Source organism: Ambystoma mexicanum, chromosome 11 (genome assembly GCF_040938575.1).
Source record: "Ambystoma mexicanum isolate Mex_15411 chromosome 11, UKY_AmexF1_1, whole genome shotgun sequence".
NCBI lineage: Eukaryota > Metazoa > Chordata > Amphibia > Caudata > Ambystomatidae > Ambystoma > Ambystoma mexicanum.
In genome coordinates, this window is record NC_090934.1 from 414,262,360 (window position 1) to 414,287,900 (window position 25,541).

At 43.4% G+C, this 25,541-nt stretch overlaps 1 protein-coding gene across 1 annotated transcript in view; it reads left to right on the forward strand.

Moving 5' to 3' along the window:
- The window catches only part of AMBRA1 (autophagy and beclin 1 regulator 1), a 1,783,669-nt gene that overhangs the window by 747,584 nt on the left and 1,010,544 nt on the right, over positions 1–25,541 (forward strand). The window lies entirely within an intron of this gene.

Below are 25,541 nucleotides of genomic sequence, written 5' to 3' on the forward strand. Positions count from 1 at the left end.
TTGATCAATCTTATTGCCACACAGCGAACTCCAAATGTCAGAGGTTTGCCAGCAGATTCCACTAAATGAAGAGCTTGGGGGCGCTTTCTCCTTCCTGTTGGAGGGTCTTTTCTGTACGCCTTTCCCCTCAGTTTCCTCTCCTGCTACGTGTGATCAACACACTCAAACAATGTTAGTGCAGGATGATACTCATCGCTTGGTGTGGCTGAGGCAGATTTGGTATCCGGACCTACTCTGCTTGTCCATGTCACTTCCAGTCAAGTTTCTGGTACTTCCATATATGCTCACCAGAGAGGGAGGCGCAATTCTTAATCATGAACCAGGATCCCTGAACCTGGAGGCATGGCTCCTACAGCCTTAGAGTTTGGGGTTATGAGCCAGGGCATCGTCGACACTGGCTCTCGTCTTTCCCCGCTATTGTTCAACCTATACCTGAGGTGTCTCTGTATTGTACTACAGAGTATCTGAGCATTTTTCAACAACTACGCTTGCAACACCCAAGTGGTGGTTGTACTTGGTGGGAGCTACAGTCCTGAATCCATAAGGTTAATAGACACCTAGAACATCGAGGCATGGATGCTGATGAACTGGATGTGCCTAAATGCAAAGAAGACTGATCTTATGATCTTTGGCTCTATCCATGCAAGGCATATACTCAGTCCCCAGTAAAAGTCTTTTATCATCAAAGATTCGTCCATTCCAGTTAGAGATGAAGTGTAAACTCAAGGCATGACCCTGGAAGCATCACTAGGTGCTGAGGCTGAGGTACAAAAGAACTGGCAACACTACAATCGCCTACTTCGATCCATTGGACCGTATTTAACGAAGATAACACAACAACCATTGCAAGATCCATTATTTTATCATGGCTGGACTACGGAAATGCTTTCATGCTTGGCGCAAGTAAAAGCTCCATGGCCAAGTGCCAAACAATTCTAAACAATTAGGTCAGAATAATTTAAAAAAAGGCCATAGAGAGAACATCTTACCAAAGGCTGCATTGATCTTCACTGGCTGGCAGTTGAAGAAAGAATCATTTTCAAGAGCATGACCTTAGCACACAGGCTCCAGGTTATCTTAAAGGATCACCTTGTCCACACCTATAAGATCCCTAAGATCAGAAGGAAAGAACCAGATAAAAGCACCCCGTTCCAATGCTTATTGGGCATAGGCAGAGCTTTCACAGTCAGAGTAGCCCTAATATGGAACTAACTCCCTGTCAAGCTAAGACGAGAAAGGAACTACCAAAGCTTCAGAAAAAAAGCTTAAGACCCATTTATTTAAATGAACCCACAATCCAGTCAAAACTTTAAAAAAGATGGTGAAGATTAGGATAGATTTCCTTAAGAGTTTTTGTCTTGTTCGGCAGATTACCCCTCTGATGGTCACAGCCCCACAGATTCTTCCATATTTGCTTTCCTTGGCAAAAGCTGGTCTGGCTCACACGTCCAACTTAAACCTGGAAGCTATCTCACACTACACCAGATCCCAGGGAAGATCCTCATTCTGGTCCCACAGACTCGTAAAGGAGTTTCTCAAGGGGCTTTTTCGATCGTTCCCGCAGGTGAAGGCGCCTGCCCCGTCATGGGAACTCAAGGTAGTCCTGACAATACTTATGGGGGCACCCTTCGAACATATGCATGAAGCACCACTCAAGTTTCTCTTGTGGAAGACGGCATTCCTTGTGGCCATCACCTCAGCCAGACAAGTCGGTAAGAGCCTGGCTCTGTCCTGCAAGCTGCTGTATGACTTTCCACGAATTGGGGGTGGTGCTGTGTATGCACCCCTCTTTCATGCTAAAGGTTCCATTGGAATTCCACCTCAACAAACCTTCGGTGTTACCTGTCCATCGCCAGCGGAGAGGACCTTGCATTCGTGGATGTTTCTCGTGCCATGAAGTTCTATGTGGCATGCACGAAGAGTTTTCGGAAGACTTCTCTATTGTTTGTGAACTTTGGACCTGTGAATAATGGGAAGGCCTTGTCCAAGGCTTCCATCTCAAGAATGACTCTCTGGCTGCATCATGCGCTGTCATTGGCGGGCTAACCGGCCTGCTATCGACCCAAAATAATGTATCTAGAGGGTCGTAGATACGGTTTTGCCGCATTCGGCAAAGGTTTAAATGACTAAATCCGAAAATACAGAGGTAGGTGAGCAGGGATTGCGGGAGTGTCCCCTGCAGTCCTACTTCAAAATTTTCAGGTACGGGGGTGTCGCACGCATGCAAGAAACAATGTGAGGGACAAAAAAAAGCTTGAATTGCAAAATGCGGCAGGGTGGGCCTGTGTATTTTGCAATTCGACCTTTTCGTCTATGCTCTTTTAACGTGCATACAACCAGCCTCTGCCGGGCCGCCTAAGAACCCACTCCACCAGAGTGATCGCTGCAACAGCGCTGTTCCTTTCTGGTGTACCCCTGCTTGACATCTGAAGGGCTGCAACCTGGAGGTCCACGCATACCTTAACAAGGTTCTACTGCGTCGACAGGGATTCCAGAAGGAGTCCAGAGTCGGCCAGGCAGTGCTATGTAATCTTTTCATTTGAGGTGAGTCCCCTGTTCGCTTGAGGTGAGTCTGTTCCAGGGCAAAGTGTTGATTACTTCTGTTGAGCCTTGCCACCTCCTGTGGTTGTGTAATGTGTACTGCTGTGTATTCGTTATTCATGAACATGTGAATCCATGCCAGACCCCATGCTGGAGAAGGTTAACTAACTTACCTGTAACTAGTGTTCTCCAGCATGGGTCTGGCATGGATTCACATGTGCACCCTCCCTCCGGCCCCTCTGCAGCTCTTCATGGTCATACTGCCATTTTACGTGCTTACCAAATCTGAAGATGGCTGCCAGAGGCGGGGTTTAGGGTCAGGACAGTCATTGGATGGGGGCAGTATGACCCAGAGGACAGTGCTTGGTTTAGAGTAGAAATACAGTTTTAAAGTGAAAGTGAAAATGTTTTTTCTTTTACCAAGGATTCCTTGCCTGACGGGGAATTTTCGTGCGCATGTGAATCCATGCCAGACCCGTGCTGGAGAACAATAGTTACAGGCAAGTAACTTAACCTTGGTGTGTCTAGGGTGTTTTACAGAAAGGGTTCATTGTGTCCTAAAATGGGAGGGACTTGTAAAGTGACAACATGCTATTAGGATTTTTTAAATTAATTTTTCCACAAGACCATGTTGATACATGTTGGATTCACAGTACCTTTCTGTGGTATCTTCTCTTAACAATTAAAAGATAAATGCGAAGCAATAATAAACTCAAGCCTTGTATGTTAGACCCTTCCCGTCCCCTACTTCCACATTATCCACTCATCACATTTCACAGGTTAAAAAGCAGGATCAGTAAACAAATTGTCAATTAACACGGGAAGTGCACTGTTTGACTGTTGGGATCGACTGTGCCTCAACTGGGTTTCACGTTTGGATTCCTGCATCTTGGGGCATTTGGAACGTTTCGAACGCTGGAACTGTGAGCTGTGCCGAGGACTAGTCTGCAAGGTGAAGCAAAATAGCTTTTATGCAGCGTAACATGGACAAGGTTAACTGTTGTAGGTTTCCAAGTGACTGTGGAAAATATTAGGTTCCCTCGCTGCCCTGAACTCGCTGCACTGATTTATATTTGTATTTGCATTGTTACTCGCTGCACTGGTTTTCTTCCTTCTGGTTTTCTTTCACTGCGCCCCATTGAAAATCCTTTCTTCTTCTTTTTTTTAAAAATTTTTTTTTTATTTTTAAAGTGGCTGCAATTGGCTGCTATTGGCGCAGTTAGGCTATAATCACCCAAGGCCCTGCCCCTCGAACTGCGCCGTCACGTTCAAAATCCTGGTGCACGTGCATCCAGCGTGCGCATCCAGGAAGTGCACTGTTTGACTGATCGACGGTTCGCAGGCTCGCAGGTCTAATTCTATTTTCTTTTTTTTTTTGTTTTGTTTTTTTTCCTTTGGGATCAACTGTACTTAGTGTGGAACATAGTGCCTTATTCAAAGCTATTATACAGCAAAAGCGAGCATAGTTGGTCTATCGCGTTTTGTTATCAGCCAATGAGATTTGTCAGGGGACTGGGTGATCCCAAGTGTCTGTGAGATACTATACCGCGCTCTAGGATATTTAGTGGAATCTATTGTAGCTAAATATTGCTCCCATTGATGACTAGTGTCCTCCCCTCGCTTTCTGTGGTGAAGATTGAATGATTTGCACTGAGTAGAGGTTCTTACAGAAGGGGAACGGCAATATGGTCAATGGCTTAAGAAGTCATAGAAATTAAACAAAGTATACAGTCCCACCAGGTTAAGCGAAGAAAGGTTGAATGCTATGTCCTCAACAGAAGAGATGGTGGTGCAGGCTAATACACAGAGTGCTAATGTTAATTATGAATGTAATTAACTAAGTCCACTCTCAGTTTCAGACATTAGCCACAAGCAAGTAGATATAGCTGATATGGACGAGAACAACATGCACATGAAGCTCAAACAATCACCCCCCATCAAGTTCAATGTAAAAGAAGTAAATGAATTAACACTAATGGATATGGCCATTAAATCCATGACAGAGGAACTGGGGTGGAGGAAGGTCAAAAAATGTAGTGTTGGCCTGAATGATTGCTCAATTCTTGGTCCTGCCATTGAAGATGAAGTAAATAAAAGTATGAGATTCTCCTTAGGACCTTCTACACCTGTGTCAAAACAATCATATGGTAGAGAGGATGTACATATGTTTAGTCTTCCATCTCGACATAAACAGGGATCTTACACCTTTATATGTGACATGAATGATGCTCAGCTTCGTAAAAATGAATGGCAGTAGGAGCAGGCCCAGTTAAAACAACAGCTTCCAAATCGCAAAATGCCGCTGGGCCAGGGTAAATCCCCTATAAACTCAGGGTAACAAATAGATATGTTCGACTTATCAACAGGGCTGCTGCCGGAGGGAGAGGGGGTGTCTCTTGAGGTTGGTGATAACGTTAGAGAGACCGACTCTCACCATAATGACATGGATACATTTGGTAAGAATTTTCCGGTATTATCCAGGATTCTGGATCTTCTTGACAAGGGCCATGAGTTGACGCACCTTGAGCTAGGAAATGTAAAAAACACTATGACTGAGATACTATGTAAGATGAACAAAATTGAGGGAATGCTATTCACCTGTCAAGCGATATCATCTGTGGTGGGGGACCAGAAGATAAGTGCCAGGTTAGTTAATGAGAGCACGCAAACCCCGGCTGATGATAGAATGATTAATGCCAAAATGAAATCTTTTGCAGAAATGGCAGCCACGCCCGATACTGACAATAAAATACCAACTCCTGAGTGCATACTACAGTATGGGGGTGGTGAGGCGTTTATTGTATCCGCAATTGAGCAAATTAAAACGGACATTGTGGAAATCAAACACGCCATCATCAATGGGCAGGGTGAAAGTGTAGGAACTCCCATAGTTTCTAAACAATATCTTATCCCTACTGAACAAGGAGCAGACAGTCCTTCAGCGTTGCTTGATTTAATTGACCTTTCAGAAGGAGACATGAAAGAACTGGGAGAGGTGATTGACACTCCTCCTCCAGATGAGCAAATTGAAAAAGTGTTGTTGACTCACCCGTAGAGAAAAAAGAACAATTGCCAGAGCACAAAAGAAATGTGCGTAACAAAAAAATGATTACTGCATTTAAAAAAAAAGAAAAACATGACGGTTGGAACTGGTGTTCAGTTGAATGAAGCCTTTAGTAGTCAAGATGATGGAACTGGTTTTGACCTCCACCAACTTAATGATGAATCAAAAAAACACATGGCCATGTTACAAGATGAGACTCCAAGCACCAAAAAAGTGTCTAAAAAAGTTGAAACATGTCATAACAATAGACACTCAAGACGTGATAATTGAGGTTGAGGATACCAAATGTATACCCAAGGAAAAGAGGAGTACAGTTTACTCTAGTATGGGTCCTCCAGGGCCTCAAACGGCACTTTAACAATTCTACAAATTAATGAACAAAAAAAAAAACTCCCACAACACCATCAAGTCTATAAAGGTGGAGGGCCATAGGCCATCTAGCGTACTGACATGCGAAGATAAGCTGGCCGCACAGGTGGCAGGTGACAAAACAACTAAGGAGAAACATCACGCAAAAAGTGAGCAAGAGGAAGAAGCTCCCCAGGTAATTGATCACCAACCCACGTGGTAGTCACAATGAAATGTTGTCCACAGAGCCACAATGTGCAATTATAACAAATATAAGTAGCAATGGACATATAAAAGAAATAGAAATAGAGAAACAAGTGACTCCAGAAAATATGGCACTATGGATTCCAATTATAATGGGGTGGGAGAGTGATGTGGCGATTAATGGAAGAACCAGTCTGAATAGAACGTTTATTCTAAAAGCCTTTCAGGCAATTCCATCCTTAAGAACCTTACGCTCTGACGATATAGAGTGAATACGGTTAGCCACTAACTACAATCACCGTATGATCGGTGGCTTTCAATCAACAATCATTGCTAGGATGGTTTGGGAACAAAAAGAGAATTTTGCAGTGATTGGTTTAGAACCATCCCTATTTAAGTGTGAAAGATGGCGAGACCTTCTTTGTAACACCACTTAAAAAGGAGAGGGCGAGCAATGTGCTACTACAACCAAGCCCGCTATCCAATCTCAATGAAGAGACTATAAACCAAATTCTTACTTTTAGCAGCATCACTTAATAGGATCACAACAGCTGCTCAAGGTAATGAGACTCGGTCAATCAAGGGGAAAGCAGAATGCTAGCATACAGGTAACCCATTGCGAATTATGTCATGGAATAGCTGTGGCTTGGCTAATTTCTTAAGATGGTTCAATAATAATGTGTCAAATGATTTGCCTGAAATCATCATGCTTCAGGAAACTATGCACACTGAAGCATTTGATGTGGCAGGCTATGAATGTTATGTACACCCGGCAACGCAAGGTCTAAAGGGACGACCCTCGGGGGGGCATAGAGGTACTGGTGAAGAATACATGTAGATTTGAAGTGGAAATTATTCTCTGGGATTCTGCCATCCTGGCTCTTCAACTAAATCCTTCCTATCTTCCTACTGATACCAAAATTGCTATTGTATGTATCTATTGGAATAGAGCAAAAATGGGTTGGGAAGCTATTGAAAATATTCTTGATATAATCCTTGAAGGAATTTTTGTGAGAAACAACAATGTGGGTGTGATATTAGGGGGGGGGGACCTTAACTCCTCCTGTTTTGCTCTGTATCCGACAATTGATGACACAAGTAACAGTAAACTTTTGCCCTCCATAAAACTAAGGACTGAAATGGGTAAACTTTTTACTAGGTTGGGATAGGCAATTGGTGCCCCCCTTGGACGAGAGTAATCCTGTCACTTAAAACGTGGTGAATTGAAATCTTTTATTGACCACTTTTTTATCTCTTCTTCACTGGTATATTGGTGTGGGAAAGTCAATATTCTAGACATGGGCTGTAGCGATCATGCTTCAATTGGTATGGAAATGGGAATTTCATACTGGCGAAATCATTCAGAAATCGCCCTTAAACTCGTTGAGATGGATAGACCAGGCAGAACTGTAAGATGGAACCCCTTGACCTGTAAGAAATGTATCACCTTGATTAGAGAAGATCCAGTCTTCAGGAGATACACACATTGTAACATTGGGGCGGACATGGAGATGGAACAAGATCTGCATACTTGCATTAGTAACCATATCAAAACCATCTCTCTGTGTGTCAGCGTGGTCCGCACTCCTACTCAACATAAGCATGTATTTAATTTACACATTCACCAACTTAAAATAAGTAAAAACTATGACAGTTGCCAAAAAAGGTCTAAATGTGGAAATGTATAAATGTGAAAAAAAGTATCAAACTATGGGGGGGCGTGGCCTGGAGCGCCAGCGATGTGGATGCTCCTTTGATGGCTTCCGCTTGAGTCCCGCGGCATACAGCGAAATGCAGCCCTTGCAGCGGGCATCCAACAATAAACTGCTATTCCAGGGAAGCATGAGGGACTGAGGCACCCCCTGGAAATTTTGGCGACGGCTGGCTGACACAGAGCTGCTAGAATAGCTCCTTTACAGATCCCCCCCCCCTGGGCCCTAGACTTCGCCTCCAAGATGGCCACCGAGTGCGACAACCCCAGTCCGGGGAAGAGAGTGTCGGGCGGAGCTACTGTAAGGCGGCCTAATCGAGGCATAAACAAACGACCCGGGTGAAGTCGGAGCGGAGTTGAGGGATCGATGAAGAGCGGGGCTCCCCCGCCCCCCTTCAGCCCCGAGCAACAGTCAATACAACTGCGCATCCCGGAGGAAGGCGAGCCCCGCTGCTGAGCCGGCGTTGGGAGTGGGGTGGTCCCGCGGATTCCAGGCAATCGGCCTCAGCTCGGCCCCTTACGCGGGGCCGTCACACGATCTGCAGAAGGCCCTGGAGCCTTGCGATCCTCCCCGAGGTGGGACTCGACCTACATCAGTAGCGGAACTGTCGGAGCCCAAAAGCGCTGGATTACGCAGAGTGGTGGCCCGGCCTCTACACCTACCCGAGGAACCTGTCTGAAAGCAAGCGGCAGTACAGCCGTGGTGGGGAAGCGACGGGAAGCTCCGGAATCCAGGTAGGCGCCCCTGCGGCGTTATACAGCCTGCACCTGTTGCTGCCCCCCCCCCCCCTCCTGATCTGCGAGTGGCACAATTCCGGCAGGCCTTGTCCCAAGCCCCGATAAGGCCCCGCAGCCAGAACAAAATAAAAGCACACAAGCAGGATCGATCTGGGGGAGGCCTCGGTCGGTCTCTCCCTGGAGGTGGCGCAGAGCATTCCCCCTCGAGTCCCGAGACCAGTGACACGGCGAGGAAGAGCCTTCTCTACCATACAAGCCCCGAACCATATCTGGGGGAGAACAGAGGACAAGCCCGGCCTGTCAGCCGCGGAGGACTGATCCTGAGCTACCCCTCACCCCCCCATCGGTGTGTCCAAGCCCACCACACTGGGCCCAATCTTCCCCTCCGACCCAACCTCTTCCTGGGGCAACCCCGAAATTCCCTGCTGATGCCAAACCCACATAACACTAAAGACCTCTCCCAGAGAGACTCTGGCTCTTTAACCCCTTATACAAAGCTTCAGACCCCCACCTGAACTGAGGAACTACAGTTCAACCTATTGCAACATCCTATCTGGACTCCCAAGATAGAGCGTTGAAACCACCACAATGACGAAGGCCATAAAGGGAACCAAAAACTCGGATATCTCCACAATGTTGTTAACAGCAGATAAAGCCAAGAAAACAGACCCCCAGAAACTCACCCCATGAAAGCCCTCAGCAGAGCAGGGAAAATTAGCAACGAAAGGGGATATATAGGCCTTTATGCTGGAGATTAAGGAAGAATTTAGATCATGCATCTCCAAATTCACCACGAAACTAGAATGCACGGACCAACGGGTTACAGAAACTGAACAGAGACTGGGTGAAGTCGAGGACCTGACTCAGAGCCACGACGCAGCTATAATAGAGATGCAACAATCGATTCGGACCCTCCAGGATAAAAACGAGCTCCTGGAATTTAAGCAGGAAGACCTGGAAAACAGGGCCCAGAGAAATAATCTGTGCATTCGCGGAGTGCCCTCATCCATCCTAGATAAAGACCTCCCAGAATACATTGGAAACTTCTTTCAAACCCTTCTCCCACATTTGGACCAGACCCAACTGATCCTTGACCGAACCCACAGGCTACGCCCGAGACGAGGGGTACCCACAGATCACCCCTCCAGACGTGATCACTCAAGTCCATTTCTACTCCACTAAAGAAGCTCTGGCAGCGATTGGTCGCACTAAAGATGAACTATCCTTCATGAGCACCCACTTACAGATCTACCAGGACCTCTCCCTGATGACCCTCCAAAAAAGGAGAGCTCTCAAGCCCCTGACCCAATTTCTACAGAGCCAGAAGATCAGATACCGGTGGCTATTCCCGACGGCCCTCTCATTCACCTACCAAGGGACCCAGCGCTCGATAAGTCACCTGGAGGATGCCGAATCGATCCTACACTCAGCTTCTCCAAGATCTTCGCCTTCTCGCAGTCCAACTTCGACTCCCGATGACCTAGGCCAGCCTCCTCGAAAGCAGGCCCATCAGCCCTGGTCAAAAACGCAGGGACGCCGAAAATAAGACAATTCTACGAGAACCTCGGCTCAGACTCCTGCCCGCTGAAATATGTAAGCTGATAAATTTGCCATGGGAATTTCGCGGTCCATACCCCCCACTCCAAGGTGTATGCCACCTTCTCACCCTTGGAGACAAACCCAGTTAAGACTGATGGCCCTAGCCCTATCCCTGTTGACTATTGGATCACTGAAAGCCCTGTTGGCTGGGGGACTGTACGGAAACGGAACTCCGGCCTCCCCTGAAATGTTAAGTTTATCCTCCCGTTGGAGGGTACAGAAAAAACGATCACTGGAGAGCAACAACGAAATTAAGCCCACGGGCGATGCCTGACCCCCACCGTCCCTCCCCTCCAATGATCTCTGTCACTTGAAGCAAAGCATGAAACCCTACAGCCACACCAGAAAGTGCAATTCCTGACGCTCAGCGTCAGAGGTTTGAACTCGCCACAGAAGAGGAAATCTATTCTACAATGTATGCAGGACGAAAAGGCCTCAGTGGTATTTCTCCAAGAAACCCACCTGATCCCAGCGGATTTGACTAGGCTTCGAAACAGACAATTCCCGCTCCAGTTTATAGCATCGAATGGCACCAAGAAAGGGGGAGCAGCAATACTCTTCGCCAAGGATCTCCGTCCTCAAATTCTAGATTCCTTACTCTGCCCGGAAGGCCAATTTGTAGCTATCAAATGCCAGATATATGGCCAATTATACTCGCTGATCTCGGTCTATGCGCCAAATGAAAAGCTGGAGGAATTTTACTCTACCTTGGAGGAAGCCCTATCACAATTTATAGAGGGCCAGACAATAATAGGCGGGGACTTCAACGGGGTCCCCGACCCAATTAGGCATAAATCTCACCCCCCCGGCTCACAAAGATTATAGCATTGCGACGGCTCTACTCAAGTGTTTTCGAACTCTAGATGTGGTGGATACTTGGAGAGTTCTACACCCAGACTCCTGTGACTATTCATTCTACTCCTATGTCCACAGAACCTACTCCCGCATGCGTTGGCGTTCACAGACGACGTTATCATCGGCCCCAGAATCCTGTCGGATCATGCCCCAATTATATTGACGATGAGAGCCCATGACCCAGATCCACCTCTGAAACGCAAATGGTCGCTTTTCGACCCGATTTTGAATGACATGGCCCTGAGAGACATGACGGCGAAAGCTATCAAAGACTTTTTCAAGGAAAATAAGAATGAGGACACCTCACCGGCCACCACATGGGACGCTATGAAGGCGGTGGTGAGAGGGGTCTTGATCTCCCAAGGAGCTGCCGATCACAAAAAGAAGCGACAAATCCGCCAGACCCTACAGGACGAAGTGGAGAAAGCGGAAGCAATATGCAAAGCAAAGAACTGGACACCTAGAACCCACCGAGCTCTACATATAGCCCGAAAGAAACTGGAAGCTCAGTATGCGGAAGGCACAGCCCAGATGCTGGCCAAAACTAAGCAAAGTTACTATGCTAAAGGAAACAAAGCCAACAAATTCCTGGTGGAGAAGCTGGCAAAAATCAAGAAGAGAAACGCAATCCTAGGCCTCCAGGACTCGCAAGGGAGAGTCCAATTTACAGTAAGAGACAAACAGCATATTGCTGTGACCCATCTTACAGACACGATGACGGCATCTCCTAGATCGCTCAAAGACCAACAATCCTACCTCCGAGAGGCAGCTCTTCCCCAGATCTCCCAGACGACCAGAGACGAACTGGAGTCCCCGATCTCGAGTGAAGAAGTAGACAAAGCCATCAAGAGTCTTAAACCAAGAGCCCCAGGCCCCGACGGGTTCTCTACCCGCTTCTATAAAATATTTTGCCCCCAGTTGGTGACCCCCCTGACGACTCTTTTCAACTCCCTTCACTGGCTCTGGAACAACTACCCCATCGATGCAAGAGTCGATCACAGTCTTGGTGCTGAAACCAGGGAAGGACCCGAATGACATTGCGGCATACAGGCCGATCTCTCTATTGAATTTAGATGCCAATATATATTCAAAAGTTCTGGCCATCCGATTGGCGAAAGTACTCCCGGACATTATCGACCCGGACCAAACAGGCCTTATAATGAACAGATCGGCCCCAGACAACATTCGCAGAGTCCTGAACTTGGTGGAGATCGCACAACGAGACTCACGAAAACTGGCATTGCTGGCTCTGGATGCGACTAAGGCTTTCGACAAAGTGGGCTGGTCCTTCCTCCGACTCACTGTAGAATCTTTTCACTTTGGTCCCACATTTCAGAAATTCATCCTGGCGAATTATCAATCCCCGAAAACCATGCTCCGAGTCAACGGCTTTCTATATGATCCAATCCCCCTATCTTGTGGGACCAGACAGGGATGCCCCCTTTGCTTTTCGCCCTAATTATGGAACCCTTGGCCCAGCGAATCCGTCTTAACCCCAGAATTAAAGGCCTCCAAGTAGGTCCTACCCAGCATAAAATAGTGTTATACGTGGATGATATGATGTTAACCATAACAGACGCCACCCAATCGCTAAGATCCTCCCTGGCGGAACTGCACTCCTTCTGTAAAGCGTCGGGATTCGCTATAAACTTCATGAAATCATCCGCCCTAGGGGTGGGACTGAACTTTGAGGATAAAGCGTTGTTCAAAGCCCTCTGCCTGATCCGACTATCGGAAAAGGCGATTCCCTATCTGGGAGTCCAGATCACATCCCGCTCAGAGGACCTCTATCGGGCAAATTTTCAACCACTATTTAAATCCCTAGAAGAGGACCTCGATCGTTGCCGCTCACAGGAGATCTCATTTCTGGGCCGGGTAGCGGCGTACAAGATGAACCTCCTCCCACGACTCCTTTATACTTGCTCTGCTCTCCCTGTCATGATCCCAGGCCACCACTTCAATGTTTCCAGAAGAAGGTGTTACATTTGATCTGGAAGGGTATAATACTGAAAAACAAATTTGACAACCTCTTTTCAACCAAACAGATTCCCACTTCTTGGTGATCAGCAATTATTGTTCCTATCTATAAAAAAGGTAGCATGATGGAACCCGACAATTATAGGCCAATTGCGCTCACTGATGCCTCCTATAAGGTATTTACACAGCTAGTTCTCATTGACCTACAAGAATTTCTATCTAAAAATCACACAGTCAAAATTTCAAATTTAGTTTTAGAAAGTTTATGGGATGTTCACGCAATGCTACGCTCGTCTCTCTTTTACAGCGCCAGACCAAGGATGAACACACTGGGGCAATCTATATGACGACACTAGACCTATGTGCAGCGTTTGACACTTATCAGAGAATTACTTTGGAGTAAAATGTCCCTTTTGGGTATTCCAATCCATCAAATCTCCTTTATAGCACTTCTTCATAGTCAGACGAACTACAGGGTTCGAGTTAACACCATTGGTTCCCTCTCTGATCCGATTGATACAGCTATTGGGCTCAAGCAAGGCTGCTCTCTCGCAGCCGCTTTGTTCAACCTATATCTCATAGATCTGGACTGGAACTGGAGAGATATAATTAGCTATCCAGGAAGAATAAACCATCTAAAAATTAATGCGAGAAGTTTTGCAGATGATATACTCCTGATTGACAGAACTCCCTTCGGACTACAGAACAAATTATCTAGTACTTTTGAATATGCCCAATCTAACAACCTGAAGATAAATAAATCAAAATCCCAGATCATTATCTTCGCAGATGGGAAATTGCGGACCAAAAAATTCAGTTGGTCGATTGGTTTAGTAAATTTACAAGAGGTTACGAAAATAAGGTATTTAGGGTATTACTTAACTGACCAATACTCCAATAAATGGTGGAAGGAGATGTTGGAAGAAAAATGTAAACCCCCTAATATCACAGATGGGTCTTATCTGCAAAAAATATTGCAACTTTTCACGAATTCCGTTGGTCCAATTTTATCTATTAAAAATTGAACCAATCATTCTTTATTGCCTAGATATTTGTACAACAGAGATCGATGTAGTTCTCGACATATTATTATTTATTTATTTGTTTTTGGTTTATTTAAACCTTTACAAAATAGATCATTGAAATAGTTCAGAAGAATAAGATTACATTTTGAAATACAATAAACAAAATTTCATACATTTTTCTTCAGACACAATTTCAGACCAACATTTCAATCCACATTGACATAAGTAGTATAACATTTCCAGATTGCAAAACGTATAAACAAATGCGATAAGATTAAGAACAAGCTTAAGAACAATCCATATAAATTCAATCTACTAAGCATTAAAAGATTTCTTAAGATTCTAAAAACCTGTTAAAACCAGTATTGCTTATGTATATTAAATATTTGGAAAAGAGAAAAATTCATTATGATCATTTAAGATAAATCGCACATTTTTTTAAAAATGCCATTATTCTTATTTTTAAAACAGTCGAGGTGTTATGTCTGATTTGATACCATAGAGATTCAGAGTCGACCGCATATAGATGCAATACAAATTGCTCTAGGTATAAAATCCTTTTTTTTAAAAGAGCTGGACATTGGAGTAGAATATGTTTCAAAGTTTCTTCTTTCCTTCTGACTTAGTGTCTACACCACTCCCATTCTGTATTTTGGAGATTCCACCTTTTTAGAATATGATTTGTTTTCATAATATCAAAACGAAACCTCATAAAGGAGTTTCTAAAATTACGTGAAGGATATTTCACCAGGTAGTTCTCCAAAACGGGGTACATTTTCCAAAATGAGTGTAACTGGTTAAGGGTTTTAGATTGTAGTATTGTGTCCAGAGTCATTTGCCAGTCATTACTTTGAAGTATAAGCTTCACTTTTTGGGGTTTACTTATCAACATCTCCAGACTTATTCCTGCATTCAACAATGTGTCTTCAATTACAGTTATTAAATTCACACAGTAAAGATTAGATCATACTCGATTGCAGCAAAAGATCAAAGTTGAGGGATCATTTAACATACATTTCCTCCACAACATTTTTCTCCAAACAATAATCGATTGTAAAGATTGCAGACCAAATTCATATCTAATTGCGTGAATAGGAACACCCTTAGGAATAAAGAACACCTTTCCACATATCTCTTTCCAGTTTTTTTTATAAAGTCTGAACCTTAAAGTTCATAAAATTCAAGGCCATATATGAGTTTAGGAATACCCGAAGTAATGTAAAAGCGTTTCAAAGGTGTGGCCGTGAATCTTCCATATTTGGCGTCTATTTTTGACATCTGTCGTTTTATTATTTCTGCTTTCACTTCTAGGTGTCTCTTAATTCTTGCCATCGAGTTGTTCGCTGAGAAATAATATCCTAAGTATTTCAGGATAGTTTGACTTTTTAAACGTTTTTCTTCACAGCACCAAGTCAAAGAAGATTGTTTTTTATTTGATTTTCCATTCTTATAATGATTGTTTTAGCAGCATTAATTTTTAGATGTAGGCCAGCAGTAAAAGTCACAAAAGCATTAATCAATTTTTGTAATCCGATTTTTGTGCGATCCAGTAATAAAAAATCATCGGCATATGCAATCCATTCGATTGGTATTTCGCCTAGTTTAGGTGGCGCTAGCTTGCAGCCTTGCCTTAGACCGTTAGAGATAGAAATTTCAGAGGAAAGTCGTCCTGCTGAATTGAGCCTTACTTTAAATTTTGTTTCCGAGTATAAATCAATAATTATCTCTAATAAGTGTCTGGGAATCGAAAGATCTGTTAGAATTGACCATAGGGTATGTCTATCGACAAGGTCAAATGCTTTTGAGAGGTCCATTGAGGCCACAAAAATCACATAACCCAGGTTGTTAACTGTTTTAGATTGAAGAATTTGTAAAATGAGACCTCCACAGTCAGTCCCTACATTCTTTCTGAAACCTATTTGTTTGACATCTATTATGTTGTTATTGGTAACCCAAACATCCAGTGCTTCCAGAATAATGGACGTGAAGATTTTGTATTCAGGATCAGAGATTGCAATTGGTCTATAACTTTCAGGTGCTGATCGGGGCCCATTTTTAAAGATTGGTATTAGAATTGCCAATCTCCACGAACTTGGTATAAGGTTAGTTGCAAGAATATTTTTAAACAGCACATGTAAAATGTCTCCCCATAACTGTGGATTTGTTTTTAGAACTTGATTAGATAGGTTATTGGGACCTGGTGCCGCAGATTTTTTTAGATTTAATAATGATCTTAGTAATGTTATTAGGAGAAATATCCAATGTCCATCTGGCTTTTTTTATACAATAATGTGTGCCGTTGTCAGTGACTTCGCCATACAATTTTGCAAAGTGAGTTTTCCAAGAGCGTTCACTGATCGAAGTCAACAGTATCTCTTTTTGCGAGATCTGGATTCCATTAATCATCTGCCAGAAAGTAGAGGTATCTTTACCCTTAATTATTGCAAGCATATTTTCACCATCCATTTGATCTCTAGCTACTCTATTCGCAATTAGCCAATTCTTGTATTGCTGCTTAATGTTTTTTAATTTCCTCTTTCGGTTCCCATTTCTGTTTTTTTTAAGATCCCTCGAATGTCTCTTCTTAGCTGTTTCTTACGTTTTAAAATGTCAATATTAAAAGAATGTGCATGTTTAGGGGAATTCTTCATCAATTTCTTCTCGCTACAGGCAGAATTCGTCACTTCACTAATATAATTAGAGAAGGAAGCAGGTGCAAAGTGATATTGACATTCTTCATAAGTCATATTCTTTTGGTTTTTTAGTAGGAGTGATGCAAATCTCTTAGTGTTAGAGTACGACCAAAGTATATGAGTTCCGCTAGGGTTAGCAATCAAGCCTCGATTGTAACACACATCATCTTCATTTTCATTAGAATGCATTATGTGGATCGATAGGTTATGATCGCCGGATGTCATTTCTTCTATCTTTATACTAGATATGCATCTTTCTAGACCATGAGAGACAAAAATATAGTCCAGTATTGAACTGCAGCCTCTCGCTTGCCAAGTATGGGCATGGTTTGGTAATATCACTAGTCCCAAGACTTCTGCAAAATTCATCCAGATAGCCCCTCTCATTTTAGCATTGTCATTCAGAGTTTTGGGGTGCTTACTAGTCGCGTTTAGACTACATATTAGAGTCAATTTCGATGCTGTCTATGTTGCAGTCAGCGTTTAGATCACTAGCCATCAGCCCATTGACCTTCATATCGCGCCAGGCATCAAGTTTTAACGTTACTTCATATAGTTCCTTAATTAACTGTGACACATTATGTTTCAGCGGATTCCAATATATATTGATAATACATATATCAATCTTAGTACCTCCCACTTTAATTGTGCAAGTAACTGCAAGAAAAAATTTCAGATTTAACCATATTTCAACATTTCTGGCTTCAAGCGTATGTTTACAGGCAGTTAGTAAGCCTCCCATGGGCCTCCCTTTGGGACCTTTATTTGCATTTATTTGCCAGATGCCATGGTCTTCCTAAATAAAATCTGTTGTGGCCCATGTCTCTTGCAAGAGAATCGGCTCAAAAGATGATAAAAGGTCTGTAACCATAGTGTTGTTTAGTAAGTGAGTATGTCCTCTAGAGTTCCAAGAAGCAAACAAAGTTCTACTAGATGTGCTAAAGAGGTTTAGACAGCGCTTGCAGTGAAGAGATAGCATCCTTAAGTGCTAATGTAAGGCCCCTCCATTCTTGTTTTTCGGTACTACAACCTTCTGTGATATTTACATTTGATTTGGGACATACATTGCTGATATTATTCCCTACATACTTTGATACCTTGGGCATTTCTTGTTTAGACTCAATATGAGAGTATGGGTAAATATCAAAGCCTTTACATTGGAGTGTCTCAGCTTCTTTCAGCAATGTATCTCTGACCAAAGGGGAAGGGATTACTAAACGAACTTAATCCAATCTTTGTGTGTGAAGAAAATCTATCAGCACTATATCCGTCGAGGAAACCAGTGTTAAGGAAGGAATTGTAAAAAATAGAGAAAAAATGTAAGGACGATTCAGTGAAATTTGTTTGCCTTCAGGAAAACAGTGTGGTCAGTATTAAGCTGGGTATTTCACATAAGGCTGGATTTTTTTAACTCTTGTCTGTTTTGTACCCAATCGACATTTTCCTCTGACTTTTGTGTTTGCCTTCCTACCTCACCATATGTTTTGTTTTCAAAGGAAAGGTGTTTATTATTATTAAGTTGGTCGTCTAATATTTTTTTCACAATCATAGCTATTTCGTCTTGTTTAGCCAAGCATTCATTCCCCACACCTTTACCGTTCTCATGCATGTCCAGTTCGACTTTGTTGAATAAGGTATTAACACCATGTTCGACATTAGCAGGCCTTTCATCAGACAGGCCTACAGACAAATCCACCTCGCATATAAGTCCGTCGGATAAAGGCGGGCTATCTTTACTATCCAGTTCAACAGACAGATGACCGCTATCCAAATTTTTATTATTCTCTTTCCATACCGGTTGCTCTGCATCATCCTTGTCGTTAACGGCTGGTTGGCGATGTTTTAGTTGCAAGGTGGCGGTATAGTTGCTTGGTGGTTTAACCAAAATCGATTTGGGGTAGAATTGTTTACGTTTTGTTGCTTGGGCGTTAATTCCACAGTTTTCCTTTTGTTTTTGTTACATATGCCTACAGCATTTGCTTTGAAAATTTCAAATATGTCAACTAGGCCTGTTTTTAATGAAGATAATTGTGAGGCAATGTCCACTATTTCTAGTTTATTTTTCATACTATCCGAGATAGAATTTTCTGCTTCGCTGTAACCGTCTTGGATTATAGATTTTAGAGGATCTATGACAATCTCGGCTCTTAACTCTTCGATTTGTCTGCAGTTACCTATCTCCATACTTCTCTCATTAATACCAACCAAGTCTTGGCATTCTTCAGTTATTGTGTTTTTATAGTTCACATCTTAGATATTTCTGCAATGTTTTATTTTGATTTTTCTTTTGATTTTGGTTTTTCAGTTGTATTTGCTGTTTTTTTTCTCTCTTTTTTGGATATTTTTACCTTAAGCGGTAAATTTAGAGGAGGTATGGGAGATGAGTTTCTCGTCGTATTGTCCAGAGTCTTTTTTGCAACTAAATCTGGTTTAGAGACATTGCCTTCAATCTGCGAATCTTCTATAATGATGGGCTCTGCAAGCGGGGCCTTTCCTGAGACGACAAAGTTGTCTATATCAATAGTTTCATCCCTCGACTTATCGTTACATTCGTTGTTTAGAGCTGATAATATTTTAGCAGTGTTCTTATGAAGTAGAACATCAAGATTCAAAGGTAACTGAAGTATAGAAGTATTTATTTGAGTCATTATTTGAGTGTGTTTTCTTAATTCACTCAACATTAATCGATTGAAAATTCCCATCAGAGTGCACAAATCAGTGTTCTTGGAATTATCCGTAGTGATTCACTCAGCAATCGGATCATCCCCTTTGTCTGTGCACTCGATATTTTCTTCAGTTTGAAATATATCTACGTTCGCGGTTTTAAAAATATTTGGGGTGTCATCCAATGAATGATTTGCTAGGTCAGCTTCTGTCTGGGTTGTGGATATTTCGCCCAGAAGGCTTTCAAACTGTCCCTTCTGTGGGTGAATCACCACAGCTTCAGCAAAGAGAGATTGTGAAGTTTCAATAGTTTGCAAGACATTATTTTCGGTGTCTTTATTTAATTTGAGCTGATTTGAGCATGCCTGTGCGCATAATAGTAACTCATCCTCATCCTCATCACATGGGAGGTAAAGGGAGAGCCGCTGCACGCGCAAGGCTAGCTCGCCGGGTTGACACAGCAGTAAAGAAGTCAGCTCGCGGATCTTTCAACATATTGATTGGCTTCATTTTTTTGCATTTCATCTTGCTGTAACAGGGTATATGGTTAAGTTTACTGGTTTAAATTACTTGGTAAATCAAAATAGCACGGAGATAGTTGTTACCTGCCTGTAGTGTAGTTTAATTAAGTTTCTAAACTCTCCAGATGAAAGTCTATCAGTATCCACGAAAAATGTTGGTTGTCTATGTCGCACACCGTGCACTGTTCACAGTTAACAGTAAACAGTGCTTGCTGGTGCTTACTCGGTGCGCGCGCTGGTGCGCTGCACTATGGGTAGTTATAGGGAAAGGGCGGGGGCACCAAGGAACGAATCCAGTGACGCTTACTGAAAAAGTAAGAAATGTTTTAAGCATAAATTAATATGTTGCACCATTTGAGGTAGAACAATAATAAAAGAGTCTGTGATATTACAGAGTCTATGGGCACTACAAAGTCTTACAGTAGAGTAAGATGACAGTCTTATCGCGGGATCGAGCTTGCTTGCATTGCGTGTATTCACCTCCAGGCAACTAGTGTTGCAGTTTAAGACGTCCTCCTGCACGAGTTCCAGGACGAAGGCTCACGGCTTGCAGCAGCACGCGGACGTTTCAAAACGGCTTCAGTCCAATTCTCAGCATCTGTGCACAGTAAACAGTGCTTGCTGGTGCTTACTCGGTGCGTGCGCTGGTGCGCTGCACTATGGGTAGTTATAGGGAAAGGGCGGGGGCACCAAGGAACAAATCCAGTGACGCTTACTCCAGGCAACTAGTGTTGCAGTTTAAGACATCCTCCTGCTCTAGTTCCAGGACGAAGGCTCACGGCTTGCAGCAGCATATGCGGACGTTTCAAAAACGGCTTCAGTCCAATTCTCAGCCTATATTGCAAGGTAAAATCTGGAAAAAGACATTGGGGCTAGCCTTGTCTATCCCCAATGATATCATCCGGCACGAATTTGGTTTATTACCATTATCAGTGGAGAGAAACTGGAGATTGCTCAATAACTATATAAAAATGCTGTCTCCACCGACTAACTCTTTGTACGAGGATTTAGCAATTGTGATAGCAGCAAGGTCCTCCAAGGCTCTTAACAAATATGTGGAGAAAATGGAAACGATCCTAGAGCTAATTAATGTTACTAAAGTTCATCTGATAGCATGTCTTCCTTCCAACAAGAGGGAATTTCAACGTTTTTTTTTGGTGCTTACAATCTGATAGGATTGGTAATTACAAATCGTACTACGAATATTCCTTGTTCAGAATGAAATGGGGTGATCTACCAAGTTATATACTAAATTTTCCTTGATTAAAAGAAAGAAATCTGTATATAAGATTTAGGCTAAATCAATTTCCCACATTTGAAAGGGCTCAGCACTGGCAAGGACATAAAACAAAACTATTGACAAAAGTTTTCCAGTGTCGGTTTTGTGGTATGACAAACACTCAAGAGTCTTTAAAACACCTAGTAATTTTTTGCTCAAAATTTGAGGAATTGAGAAGTCACGAATTTGGAAAATGTTGGTTTTCTGTATCATATAATGCCAGAATTTTACTATGGAATAGATGTATGTGGGGAAAAAGTATCAGCTTGACTTTAAGGTTAACTAAAGTTCTTCTTGAGGTACTCAATGAGTACCTATTGGAAATTGGATTACATGAGAAGTAAGGTTTGACTGTATGTGATATGAATTCGAAAACATACCTGTAGTTGGGATGTGTTTTGTTTTGGAAATTATTTAAGAAGATGAACTTAAGTGTGAATACTGTACTATATGTATTTGTGTAAAATGACTAAATGTTCTCGTTTTGTACTTTTTTTTATATTTTGTATACCTGTTTGAGGTTTTTAGAGATATGAATTGAAACTTGGATGAAAATGTTTAAGGAACTCAAATCACGAATTGTGTGATATGTGTTCTGATTAAATTGTAAAGGTTATTTTATTAACCAAAAACAATAAAAAAAAGTCTATTAACAGTCTAGTACTGATTCTGCTCTGGTTACCGCTATTACCTCTCATGCCACAACATATAAAAATATTTAGCTTGAGGTAAACAATTGACTGACAGTGTAGTGCTATGCCCTTAGCTTGGCTTGTTGGCTTTGGTAATAAATAGATCAGATTAGTCTGTGGGCTCCCAATATGTTGTGTATTATGGGGCCGCGGGGCTCTCCATTTCATAAATGGCGTGTGCTTTAATTAACCTTTCTCTTTTTGAGGGGAGTGCAGCTGATTTCCATTTAATGGTCAAGCACACTCTTGCCGCTAGTAACAGGTTGCGTGGCAAGTGTGTCAATGACTCGTGTTTCATCTTCATCTGACTCTACGCCAAACAACACAAGTATGGGTGTTAGCTCCCTGAGAACCCCATCTAGTGCTTGGATCCATCCCAGCACTTCCCGCCAATACACCTGCACCTTGTCGCATTTCCACCATTGGTGCCAATAATCGGTGTTCTCTGCAGCCTCTCCAGCAATAGGGAGACATCCCTGGGAACATTTTGGACAGCCTTAGGGGTGTGTAATGCCACCTCATCAGTAGCCGTGCATTATGCATTTTGTATTGCATGGAAATCTATGACGCCCATACTGCTCTGTATATCCCTTTCCATATCTCTGGTTGAGCTTCTATAGCTAGATCAGCCTCCCATTTAACTTCTGACGGTGGGCGCTGATGGTGACCCCTTGAGAGCAGTGATTTATACATTATTGATATGAGACCTCTCGACACTTGGGGGGAGCTCAATAGTTGTTCAAACGGTGTCAGGGAGCGCTTTAAGGAATCTCCCCACCTGATGAAATGCAGGGCGCTCCTCAACTGGAGGAAAAGCATGGGGGGGGACTTCTACGCCCTGCAGGTCAATCCTTAATTCTTCCATGGTAGTAAATACCTCCTTTTTCCACAGCTGTCCAGCCCAGATAAAACCGGCTTCATACCAAGGCTGAAATCGCTGGACCTCACTCAACAGTTCCCGAATGGGTGGGGACCAAATAAAGCTCAGGGGGAGAGGGCCAGGACATAACACCCTGCATGGCTCAAGTTGGGCGCCAGAGGGACCACAGCACCTTGAGGATGGGGTGCTTTCTGATTCTTTGCGTCATGGCCGATAGTGGGACCCATAACCATTCTCCCAGTGTGACTGGTGCAAAGATATCATTTTCTATTGCTACCGACTGCTTTTAAGGGTTTTCCCACAGGTGGTCCGAGAGTACCCGGAGTTGTGTTGCCCTATAATACTCATCAAGGTCTGGGAAACCCATACCTCCCTCCTCTTTGGATTGAATCAATGTGGTGTACCGAATCGTTACTTTTTTATCGGCCCATAGAAATCTTAGTAGTGTGCGCTTTACCTCTGCCAGGAAGGATTACGGGACCAGAACGGGGAGGGATTGGAATGGAAATAAGAACTGTGGAAGAATGTTCATCTTTATAGTGGTAAAACGTGCTGTCCAAAACATGGGCAGTTTGTGCCATCTAGACAAATCATTTTGAATAGCTTTCCTTAGAGGGGTGTAGTTGGCTTTGAAAAGGTCAGAGAGGGAGACGGTTATATTTACCCCCAAATATCAGACAGAGTCAGTGTGTACCTGGAAGTTCCACTAGCTCTGCGTTCTTTTTCAAAGGGACTGCTATGGTTTTTTTGAAAATTGACATGAAAACCCAAGAGGGCACCGTATCGTGACAGTTCTTGAAAGAAAGCGGGGATGGAGTTTGATAGTTCCGTGAGGTACAGGACGATATCGTCGGCAAACATGGCTAACTTATATTCATGTTACCCCTTATCATGGAGTTAGACCGAATGGCTTGAGCAAAGAGCTCCACTACTAGGGCATAGATAAGAGGCGAGAGTGGGCACCCCTGCCTTGTGCCACGAGTGAGGTTTAAAGGGTGTGAGGGGACCCTGTTGATCGAAACCTTGGCTTGGTCCGACCGGTACAGTGCTTTCGCTTCTTGTATCCATGCGGCCCCCGACCCTACCGATTTCAGGACTTCTCTTAAAAACGGCCATTCTACTCGGTCGAATGCCTTTTCGGCGTCTACTGTTGCCATAAGGTCCAGGGTCTTTCTAATGTTATCCACCCCTTGCCAACCTCTCACATATCCTACTTGGTCAGTGTGAACTTGTTGGGGGAGAACCTGAGCCAGAAAGGCGGCTAGTATGCTGGAGTAGATTTTAGCGTCCACATTTATTAGGGAGATTTGCCGGTATGATGTGCATTCTTTGGAGTCTTTGCCCTCTTTGGGAATGCCGATAAATATGGATTCTGTGAAAGACTATGGGGGGGTGCCTGTCCAGACTCCAAGATGGAAGTGCACACTTTAACGAGAAATGGGGTGAGTGTATTAGAATTGGCTTTATAAAAGGCTGGCGTATATCCGTCTTGCCCTGGTGCCGAGCCTGCCTTAAGAGCTGAGATAGCTCCCTGCACTATTGCAGTGATTGGGGCATTGAGCATGTCTAGGTGATCTTCAGTAATTGGTGGGTGTGGAAGGACAGCTAAGTACTCCTCAATTGTTGAGTTGGTGCTGCTGTTCTCAGCCGTGTACAGCTTCGAATAATATTCGGAGAAGTGGTTTACTATATCTTGTGGATTCGTGAGATGGGCGCCTGACCCATCCTTGACTTTAAACACTGCTCTGTCCGCTCTGTTTCCGAAGCCTGTTGGCTAATATCATGTGGGCTTTGTCCCCCTTGTCAAATAATTTTTGCTCGAGATATTTAAGTTGTGTGAGAACTTTGCCATTCCATATATCCTTTAGTTTTTCCCTCATCTTTTTGACTTTCATTACGGTTTCAACATCATTTGCGGGATGCTCCCTAAGGGTGCGTTCTAGCTGAGTGATGCCTTGTTTTAGCTCTCTTTCCCTAAGCAGCCAGAGCCTTTTCTTGGCCGCCCCCTCTGATATTAGGATACCCCTTATTGTGCCCTTCCCCGCTTCCCAAACCGTGTTCAACGACATTCCGTCTGTGTCATTAGTTTCAAAGTAGTCCTTAATGGCCTCAGAAAGGGTTTCTTTAAAAAATTGGATCTCTACATAGAAAGAAATTTCACTGCCATCGGCGGTCCAGGGTTTCGAAGGGGGGACCCAAGTCCAAGTCTAGGGTGCATAGGTCATGGTCCGTCCAAGCCACTACCTGGATGGATGTTCCTAGAATGTCGCTTTTGTTTTCAGCCCCTAACAGGAGGTAATCAATTCTTGAAAACATATGATGTAGTGGTGAAAAAAAGGTAAAGGACTTTTCTCCCGGGTGTGTTGTGCACCTGGTGTCTATCAAGTGGTGTTCTCTTAGCTGACTCAGAAATCTACTGCCTTCGAGATTGCTTTGGGGTGGAGAGTTTTGTTGTACAGGTTGCCAGTCACACTCTCGGTCTGCCGCCACATTAAAATCTCCCCCACAAATCAGTGTACCCTCGCTCCAATTATCCAGAAAATCAAACGGGTTCAAAGAAGCCAGATTGCCCTTGGTTGGGAGCGTAGGCAGTGCACAATGTGATGGGGCGCGTTCTTAATTTACCCTTGAGTGCCACATATTTCCCTTGCATATTCCTATATACTTGTTCAATTTGAATTCCCAAGGCCTTTCGTAACAGAATGCCCACGCCGCCCTTCTTCTGTGAGCCAGATGCCCAGATTGCATCC